Source organism: Andrena cerasifolii, chromosome 6 (assembly GCF_050908995.1).
Source record: "Andrena cerasifolii isolate SP2316 chromosome 6, iyAndCera1_principal, whole genome shotgun sequence".
NCBI classification, from domain to species: Eukaryota; Metazoa; Arthropoda; class Insecta; order Hymenoptera; family Andrenidae; genus Andrena; species Andrena cerasifolii.
The window spans coordinates 7,563,476-7,573,804 of record NC_135123.1 but is presented as its reverse complement, the minus strand read 5'-3'; the positions used below and the strand labels follow the sequence as shown (position 1 = coordinate 7,573,804).

At 47.2% G+C, this 10,329-nt stretch overlaps 1 long non-coding RNA gene across 1 annotated transcript; it reads right to left on the bottom strand.

Moving 5' to 3' along the window:
* Positions 1–986: 986 nt before the first annotated feature.
* On the bottom strand, positions 987–1,345 carry LOC143370213 (uncharacterized). Its single transcript, XR_013085575.1, has 2 exons — positions 1,198–1,345; positions 987–1,163 (listed from the first exon to the last, which is right to left on the bottom strand). It is a non-coding gene; the product is annotated as an uncharacterized LOC143370213 (long non-coding RNA).
* Positions 1,346–10,329: the final 8,984 nt, after the last annotated feature.

Here is a 10,329-nt window from a genome sequence, read left to right as displayed (position 1 = left end):
CTCTTCCGTCAGTGTTCAGTTCCAAGTGAAGTCTGTGATACGTTACATATACAGAAAAGAAAGAAAAAAAAAAGAAACTACACGTTAGCGCGCGATCCTTGTGCCCGTACACGGTGCTCGTCGCCCAGGGACGCGCTCGTCACTCGCACAGATGGACTTAGAAAACGTACACACGCATACACGCATGCCCTCCGCACGCATTCGGTCCTCGTGCACGCGCGACATATTCGGCTCATACTCCCGCGTGCTCGTTGCCGAGGAAAAGGTTTGGCTCGATTCGATATGTCTCCGCTGGAATGCTCTATTTTTTTTTCGTTCCTCCTTCGAGAATCTCTGCTTTCGTGCCGGTTGCGCGACTCTCTTAGACGAAGGGCGCAGGGCGTCAACTTGGAGATCGTATTTTCTGCTCACCAGGCACGGAATACAGTCTCTAAGCGGGTCTTCGGGCCACCTTGTATATACAGTGTATGACGTATATACTAGTATAAATAGTAGACTACTGATGGTGTACTATGGTATATAATATATACTACTGTATATATCCTGCAGTTAAATCGGTAGATCGTCGACTATCGCAACAATGATCTCAGTACAAGTAGTTCCCAATGACGAGTTGATACGATATAAAAACAGTGAGAAATTAGTTTAAAGAAAAAAAACAAACAAAAACAAATGAGATTTCCGTGTTCGACTAGGTGTATATCCGCCAGCGAGACGTTTTCCTCGACAAGTGATACACCGCGCTCGAAGCACACGCGTGCGTATAGGTGTCCGAGTCCTCGCATCTTCGTGGATCGTACCTTTGTACCTGTGCACAGACATACGTGCATAGATGTATGTGCACAGCGTAGAAAGACCCATATGTATATGTATGTATACACATATGCATGTATCTACCATATAAGCATAGATATACGTATATGCGCATATACGTACGCGACTTTATGCCTTACGAATGCCTCTCTTCATGCATATTTCATCCCGCGTTGTTTTTTCGTACACGTACAGAGCGAGAGGACACGCGGCGTCATTGATGCTGGTAAGTGTCTCTCGGGCTTCCACGACGGCTTGCATTTAAATTCTCCTCGAAAACCGACGTCTAGAAAATGTTGCCGAACGAGGACACGCGAGACGATCGAGAAATTATTCGGAATTAACGTGTGCTTCGTTTCTCTTCCCCCCCCCTCGCGCGCACACACAATTTATTATCCCTCTCTTATTTTCCCGTGGATCATGGCGTGTGTAGAGTTCCGAGCAATCGATAAAGACTAGTCTCGCCTCCTCCGGAGCGTGTCCTCTCCGCCATGCTTTATCATACCGTACGTGCAAGTTCGATCATCGTTCACCTACCGACTCCCTTTATTTCTCCCCTAAGAGCAAAAGGACGTGCGCGCGATATAGAGCGACATTTTATAACCAATGACGGTAATCCTTATCGGCGGTACGCGCGCCGACGAAGCTTCGGTTTCGCACGGGTCCCCGGCACGTAAATGATTAGCGAAGAACCACCGTGCGAGGCCAGAGAATCGCGGTGTCGCCTGACGGCTCGCTCGAGACGCGTAGGATAATAATGTTCCGTGATTTTATACTTTATTACCGGCATTAGCGACGCCCCGTGTGCCCCCGTTTGTACAGCAGCCACCAGCGTGCGCGCGGCTGCGAGCAGCACACTCGGCAAGAAAATTTTGTATTCCCCGGCCGAACGGATCCGTGTGCCACCGCGCGGTAAAAATAATCCCCGGGAGAGGGGGAGAGAGAGAGAGAGAGAGGGGGCGAGAGATACCACCGCGCGCGGTTCATCAGCCGATTTTTTACTTTACTATTTTATTTTGTCGCAATTACTTTCTTCTCTTCTTCCACTCTCGTCCCGTTCTGCCTCTGTTTTCCTTTTATTTTATGCCGACTCGCGTCAAAACACGCTGTAAACACCGTCTCGTTTCCAACGAACCCCGGGGATTCTTCTCTCTTCTCGACGTGCACATCAGCGCCGACGGTTTTTCTTTTTCCTTCCTCTCGTCGCGATCAAACAAGAGGAACCGTTGGCTCGCGCCTACTTGTTGGTTCGCATCGTTTCGCGCATCATGCATTCACCACATTCATACACACACGCGCGCGCGCGCGCTTACGCATAAATCATATCAGAAAGCACCCGATACGGAAGCAATACGTTCATCGCTTTGTAAATAGCATAATATTTATTGGAGCGCATCGCGAGACAATGTACCTGTGCATCCTCCTCGAAGGACGTGTCCCTCCAGTTCGAGCGACCCGAACGCGCGAGGATTCGCTGGCAAACGCTCTCGTGTTTCCCTCTTCATCTTTTCTTTTGTACGAACCTAGCGCGCCTATGTACCGCTGGACACAGTGACGGAGATCGTGTCGTCGAACGATTTCGGGCATTGAAATCGCGTAGCGTTGCCACGAAGCGGGCCGGAGGGATTCACGGGGAATTCTCGAGGTCGAATACAGTATTCGAGGGGACTTCTGTCGCGAAATATCGATCGCCTCGCGATGACCACGGATCGTTTTATTAAACCCCTCCGCCTACTTCGTGACCCGCGAATTTCGAACGCTTGAATATCTTGCTTCTCTTTTCTCTCTGCGGCCCCTCTCTTATTGAGAAATTTCTACGTTATATCGTCGAGCAAAGATCTCGTTCCTTTTTCTGAGCACCGCGTCGGAGGAAGTTTCTCGATGAATCATCCAGCCTTGAGGCGATCTCGCTCGGTGCGTTGGATGAAATTCGAATTGTCCGCGCGTCACGCAGAAACCTGTACCGTCATTTCGCTACTATTGTGACTTATTAAAAGTCTCTGAATGGCCTCCTTCCGAGGCGCGTCACCCCGCGTCGCCGAAATGGAAAGAGAGAAGAGAGAGAGACAGAGAGAGAGGAGAAACGAAATAGGAGGTCATCGTTGCAAAGCGAATCCCCGTGAGTTTGGAGCGTCCCTGAGAAGAAAACAATGGAAGCGCCCCGACACGAATTCTGCGACAGTGCGAAGCGTATAGTGAGCTCCCTTCTTCCCCACTCCCGATATATCCCTTCCCCACTTTTTGTACCCTGTGTAAAACAGAAACATCCCAGGCTCCACAGTGTCTTCGACGATCCCGATCGACGCGTGCTTGCGAATATAAAGTTTAATAGAAAATCGACGAAGCGAAAAAAAGAGAGAATGAGATAGAGAGAAAGAGAGAGAGCGAAAGAGAGAGAGAGAGAGAGAGAGAGAGAGAGAGAGAGCGATACCGTTGGCCGTCCCTGGAAATAGAGTATATTTTGTTGAAACATTCTCGACTCGAAGTTAGCCGGACGACTCGATGGAACGCGACCGTTCCGCGACGAATCACGCGTGTCCGTCGCTGAGCGTTCTACACTTTCCAAACGCGCTTCTGTTATTTCCGTCGCTCGAAAGCGTTCGCGCCCGCGCTCGCGCGCGCGCGCACGTGGGCTCTCGATTACGTAAGAGGAACCTCGCATGACCGATGGATAGAAGACCGCGAAGATCGCGCGCACCGAATCACGATCGCCTCTCTCCGCGAATCGGAGGGCGATATTCGGCGGGCGGCGAGGCCCGCGAGGCCGTCTCTCGGATCCGTCGTCGGGCGAATCGCGGATTCGCCCGCGGTGCCAACGCACTCATCGATTAAGTCCGTCGATGAGCGCATCGCGCGCCGGTTGGTATGGTCCGCTGTGCACGCCCGTCGCGATGACCACGATCGGGAACGGGATGCATCGGTCCGAATACTTGCGTCTCGAAGGATACTTAGACGATAAGCGTTAGAAATAGAAAAGAAACGAGAAAGAAAGGCATCGCGTGCGTGTGTAAAGACGGTTGCGTAACCCGGCCAGCGGGCGCGACACTGCGTGGCAGAGGGAGAAGGGAGAGAGAAATAGAGAGAGAGAGAGAGAGACACAGACAGACCCGTTAGGCAAAAAGCGTAGTTAATGGAGGCTCATTGTACGAATAACGGAGGTTCGATTAGCGCCGAAGGGAAGATTTGACCTTCCATCCTCGCCCGGTGTTCCTCCTCCAGATATCCAAGTCATCCAAGCTCCATCCCGACAGTTGGATCTCCGGGATAACGAGGACCCAGGCGGATAGAGTTCCTCCACACTGCCCAGTAGAAAGCGCTTAGATGTCTCCACCGCGTCTCGAGCGCGACACGGGAACCGCTCTCGTCTGACGCACTGCCAAAATTCCCGCGACAACGTGCCTTTTCTTTTTCATTTTGTTTTTTCTTCTTTGTTTTCTTTCATTTTTTTTTTTAAATTCCGAGCGCTTTGCATTCTGTCCTTTGCTACGAGACGGCGGATGCGATCGGCCAGCAGGAGGGATTATTTTTCGACAGCCGGGGCGCACCGATTGGACGCGGCACGTAGAAAGCGTGGAATGCAAAGAATCGACGAAGAATCATATTTTGTATCAGCAACTTATCGATATCTCCGATCAATGATTTTTTATTTAATAAATCTTCTCTATACCAGCACCCGCACCCTGCTTTTGATTTTCGTCCACGCCACAACCGGGGCCGATTTGCGCGCGGCCTCGATGAGATTAACGAGGCGTCTATCTGAGAAAGCGGCTGCAAGAATATGGGAAAAGATTCTGTCTAGTCTTACTTTGCTAGTATGTATATCTTGATTTTTTCTTTTTCTCCGTCTCCTTGACGAACCAATTGCAAAAGTACCGTTCTGCTGGAGGGTACTAGGCAGTCGTTTTTGTCGAGAATGAAGCATTCCTTTTTCATTTAATTTCAGAGAAATAAACTGAAGCTCTGGCTTGTTCTTTGACAGAATGTTCAGTAACATCATAAGCTTTAAAAAAAAACAGGTTTGTTTCGCCAAAAATATGCGCTACATTGAAGAGGCTTTTTAAAAAAGTTTCTTGTGCTTTGCAGCGAGTTTTTAACAAAGCGAAACAAAATTCAGCGACTTGCTTGTAAATTCTACTTCAGAATACCCCCGGTTCTCGACTAAACCCATGAAAGCAGCGAAATTATGAAAATAACAGCTACGAAATGGCGATTTCTTTAAAAAGCAGCGCTTTTTCGTAAACATGCTGAGGTTCTAGTTTCCTTTCGTAAAGAATAAGAGTATTAACTTCAATTTAGGTTCAGGCGGAAACCACACATTTTGTGAACATCCTCGAATTTAATTTGAATCGATTGGGACCTCTGTTCTTGAGTTATCACCGCGAAATAAAAGGAACGTTTTAAGAAGCCCCTTAACGCGTATTTTTGACTGAACAAACGTGTTTATTTTAAGGCTTGCGATGTTAATAAACTTCGTGCCGAAGAGCAAGCCCCAGCTTCAATTTATTCCTTTGTAATTAAATGAAAAAGGGGTGCTTCATTTTCGACAAAAACCACTGCCCACTTAGTGCCTTTAATCCCCTCCCGCATCTATTTGCTTAAAGTGATCTTGTCTCCTAAGGTTTAAGGAGTATCAAGAGCGGTGCAATTAGTAGGCTATAAAAGCAAGAATAACGGCGTGCAATAATAATCGTGCCGGTAGGTGCGCGATGCGATCGCTAAAACCGATACTTTACTGCCTTCGCGAGTGATAATGATAATTAACGCGGGCCGAACCGCTCCAGTTCCCGCGGATTTTCGGTACTCGAGTAATCCCGGGGCTCGGGCGGCCGCGGTAGATTAACGCTAGGCGAATTTAGACCGTAAGGATTGTAATTACGCCCGTCTGCGAAACGACTCCGAGTCAACCATTAGCGGGGACGTAATCATCCGACGCGCCGGCATAATTGCACGCGCTCCTAACCGTTTCCGCGTTTCTCGCCTCGGCTTTGGAGTATCGCTGGTTACTCCACTGGAGGGTGTTGATTACTGTTACGCAAATTTTCGAGGATATAATAATCTGCGGCGCCTTGCATCGCGCGAGTTAAAAGTATGCCCAGGCATCGCTCGAACGCTCATTCGGAATTGAAATTCCCGAGGCTTCGTCTGTCGCGGATATCAGCCTAATCCTTCACGCGTACTTCCGAGCAATTGGCACGAGCGAGAGCTTTATGCCACGACTTAAGGGCTCGTTTGAACAACCGCAGGTAGAAACTTAATTACACTTAAACAGAAACTCGTTAAGGGGTCATGCTCAGCGAGGAGGCCAAAAAAAGGGTGGTCTTTGGAAATTTTTTACTCGAAAGCTATAACATATTTGTCAATAAATCTTTTTTCCTTTTAAGGATTGCATCTAGTGCCGTGCATCGTAATTTTTTTATTTAAAAATATTTATCAATAACTAAGTTATTGTCCACAACTCGAAGGTTCTCCAAAAAAAGCGGTGACCACTGCTGCTCGAAAGTCGATCATCTGAAATAAAAAATTCAAAGGAATTTACTTATTGTATTATATTATCTAGTATTTGAACGAAGGATTTTTTTATCCGATGCTTAGTTTTCTTTTAATTGACGAAAATCAGACACGATTTATGATAACAATTTTAAACTTCTACTTTAAACATTTTTTCCCAAATCAATATTTAGAAAAATCCTTCGTTCAAATACTAGATAATATAATCTAATAAGTAAATTATCTTGAATTTTTTATTTTAGATCATCGACTCTCGAGCAGCAGCGGTCACCGCAGAAGCCTTCTTTTTAGAGAACCTTCGAGTGACGGACAATAACTTAGTTATCGATAAATATTTTTAAATAAAAAAATTACGATGCACGGTGCTAGATGCGATCCTTAAAAGGGAAAAAGATTTTTTGAGAAACGTGCTATAGCTTTTGAGTAAAAAATTTCCAAAGACCACCCTTTTTTCGACCTCCTGACAGAGCATCACTCCTTAAGAGGTCGTTTTGCCTCGCAAAGATTCTCCGCGAATGCAGAGAATACCTTCTGGCGCCAGCTCGCAATAGGGAGAGCTTTCGCGAAAGCCTCTGGAAGAAAGTTGCGCGAAAGGATTACGTCCCCCTGTCTTTCGCGACGCTTTACAATGATCGCGGTTCCATCAGGCACACAAAGGTCACGCGTTACATCACGTTTGTTCCAGGAGGTTGCGGTCGTTCCCTTCCGCAATTTCCTACTTTCTCTCTCTCTCTATCTTTCTGTCTCCCGCCGCCTGTCCCCTTATCTCTTTCGCGAACTTCGCCGAACAGCCCTCTCCCCGCCGGCGTTGCAACGGGCGGCTTTCGCCGCGCGATTTACAGTGGGGAGGAGAAAAAGTGGCTTTTAAACGATCCGCCGAGGATCGGTCGTTCCGAATCGCGAAATAATTGCGAGAAGAGGCGCGCCCCCTCGGCCGGGAGAAAGGCGACGACGGCGACGGTCGCGGTTGAGACTGGTCGGGAGCGTTACTATGTAAATACTCGCTGTGTGCTTGGACCGAGTGACTCTTTCGTTTTTTCATCCCCCCCCGGACTCGATCGATTGTCCGCGAAACGGAGACGAAACATATCATTCGTGGAGCGCGCGACACTCGAGATCCACCGGTCCCGAGGGAACGGTGGGACACGGTGTCTGTCCTGGGGACGAACATATTGCCTCGGTGCTCCGAACGAAACGAGCCAGGCGTTTCAGCACCGATCCTTTTCCATCGAACGTGTTCCCCACTGCGATTTAATAAATTGTTGATTTAATACGAGCACGCCTGCTGTTCAATCTTACACGGCTTCTGGAAAGAGTGGTGTCTACCCTTTTACAGCTTCGCGTGCAGTTCCAAGCGATCCAGAACAGTGGCGCGCTGAGTAGAAGGGGTACAAATATTTTTAATGCAAATTCAATAAAATTCCTTTTCTTTTTACAAAGCTGTTGAATCACCTCAGCTGTGGTTACGTTAATCCTCCTCTTTCTTTTTTCTTCAGGGGTGGCCCTCCTCTCCCTGCGCCCCTGATTTAGAATATCTAGGGGAAGAAGAGACTGTGGTGTATGGAAAAAGTATGAGTTTTGAGCTGTTGAGTCGAAGACTTTTTTATGAGTTCCTTCAACCGTGCAACCTCCATTTTCGGGACTTGCCTCGTAAAAGCGGAGCGTAGATAAGACACTCAGGGTAGGGCCACGAAATTGTATTCGCTCGGCCAGAGGGGCCCCGTCAAAGTCACAATAGGGTTCGATGCACCGAAATGGAAATTTCGACGCGTCGAAATGAAAACAGACGCGGGCTCGTAAATAACGTTCGCTTATCTACCATCGTGGATAATAATTCAGGTTTCTCTGTACTGCTTACTTTCCGAAGATAGAGTGAAAACGTCTGCACGCCACTGTTTATGACCCGTGCAGGTCTTCGGACGAAATTGTTCGCTTCCTAGCGCTGGTAGTCCGCTGTGTGTAACGAAAGGGGCGAAAAGACCGCAACCGGATTTGCGTACAAAGCGAGAGTGTGGGCTCTTCGTCTACTGACACTGGATACACACGATCTTCCAGTACAGTTACGAGACCCCAATGAAACCTACGCGCGAAACGATCCTCCTCTTAATGTTATTTAACCACCCGGGGCCCGATCTAGGGGGGCGCAAGTAGGGATTGCAAATTTACCGAGTTTTTCAATTATCGGTAATTCGGTGAAATATTCCATCAAAAAGGGTTTACCGGTATTTGTTTAGGGGGTTATACCTAGTCAGGTGGCTGAAAAGAGGCGGAGATTTGTGATTTTTTTTTGAAGAAGCGGAAAAGTATATTTTTATACAACTTTTTGCGCTTAAATGTGCAACGTTTAAACAACATTTGGTAATTTTTTCGTGGAAAAATATTTATGTTTATAATAAAATAACAAGCGACATCCAAGTAGCATTTTTAAAAATTTGCTTTTGCGGTGAGCACTGCCATTCGGAACCAGATTGTCTAAAATAAAAAAAACAAAAATGATTTCGTTAGTATATTAATGTATCCTCGGGTTGACGGAGAGAATTTTCCGAAATATTAATTTAAAACAGTCCTGATTTTTTCGTGCAAAAGTCACGCGAAAAAAATCAGGATTTCAACTTTAAATAGCCGCCATTTGGTTTTAAATTTATATTTCGGGAAATTCTCTCCGTCAACCTGAGGATACATTAATGTACTAACGAAATCTTTTTTGGTTTTTTGATTTTGGATAATCTGGCTCCGAATGGCAGTGCTCACCGCGAAAGCGAATTTTTAAAAATGCTTCTTGGATGTCGCTTGTTACTTTATTATTATCTTTGTTAGTAATTAAAGATTTTTTTCCACTGATAACGTAGTAGATGTCAACAGAATATATTAATAAACGCATATATGCGCTATATTACTGTCCGTAATTTATTGAATTACCGGTAAAAATTTGGCGAATTGCCGTTAGAAATTTCAGGGCATTTCTCGCGATTTACCGGTCTCCCGGTACTGCAATCCCTAAGCGCAAGTAGGGCAACTGCCCTGACCGAGAAAAACGGTAAATTGGTATTCTGGGGATATTAAAATGCAAAAGAAATTCACTCGCTGTGAAAAATTATATTCAAATATAATTAAAAGAGCTACACAGTTCGGGCCCTGTAACCACCGTATCGAACAATGGAATCGCTCCGCTGTATCTCGGGATGAGAAGCAGCTTAGCGCCGCTCTCCTAAGAATTCACCTTATCCGACTGTTCCTGCAATTGCTTTCGTTTAACAATATATTCTCGGAGAAAGCGACCGAGACGATTAACCGTCGGCGCTCGAAATAATCGCGCGAGCCTCTTCGTCGCCGAGGATTTCCAGGGGGAAAGAAGCGGGGCTTGTACGGGACTATCTAATTGATGCGGCGTACGCGGATTTTCTAATATTCGAATGCTACAGAGAAGTGGCAGTCACGCGAGCAGGCGATCCTCCAATTATTCCGAGCAATCTACTTTCACCTGGTCGCGATCGCGTTCGATCGAGCAATTAATCCGACGCGCCGGCCTCCGCGTTCAAGAATAATCGCTCGATAAAATTATCGGGCATCGTGACGCTCGTACGAAAAATAATAACGATGAAATTACACCTTCGGGTATCGCCGATATCGGCTGCTGATTGCTGCTCGATAAGGTGCCGATGAATAAACAATCGTCGGCTGCTCGCAACGATCGCGAATCGATCGTTCGCGGAACTTTGTCACCCTGGCTTATCCTCGCCTCTTCTTTTATTTTCGGGGCTATCGGATTCCACCGGCAGAGGCGAAGAAATCGCGCGCGGCGCGGCAGCCTGGCCTTCTCTTGAATCGAGAACGACGGGAATCCATCCGCGGTGCATTGCCGTCGACCTTTGCGTCGCGCGTTAGAAGAAATTCCACGAGACCATGTCCCCTCGTCGACCATGAGCCTCCGTTGCGTCGCGGACGTCGGGACGCTATTAATACATTTCGCACATAACTGCACAAAGAGTCGTTTCTTTCGCGAGTCCG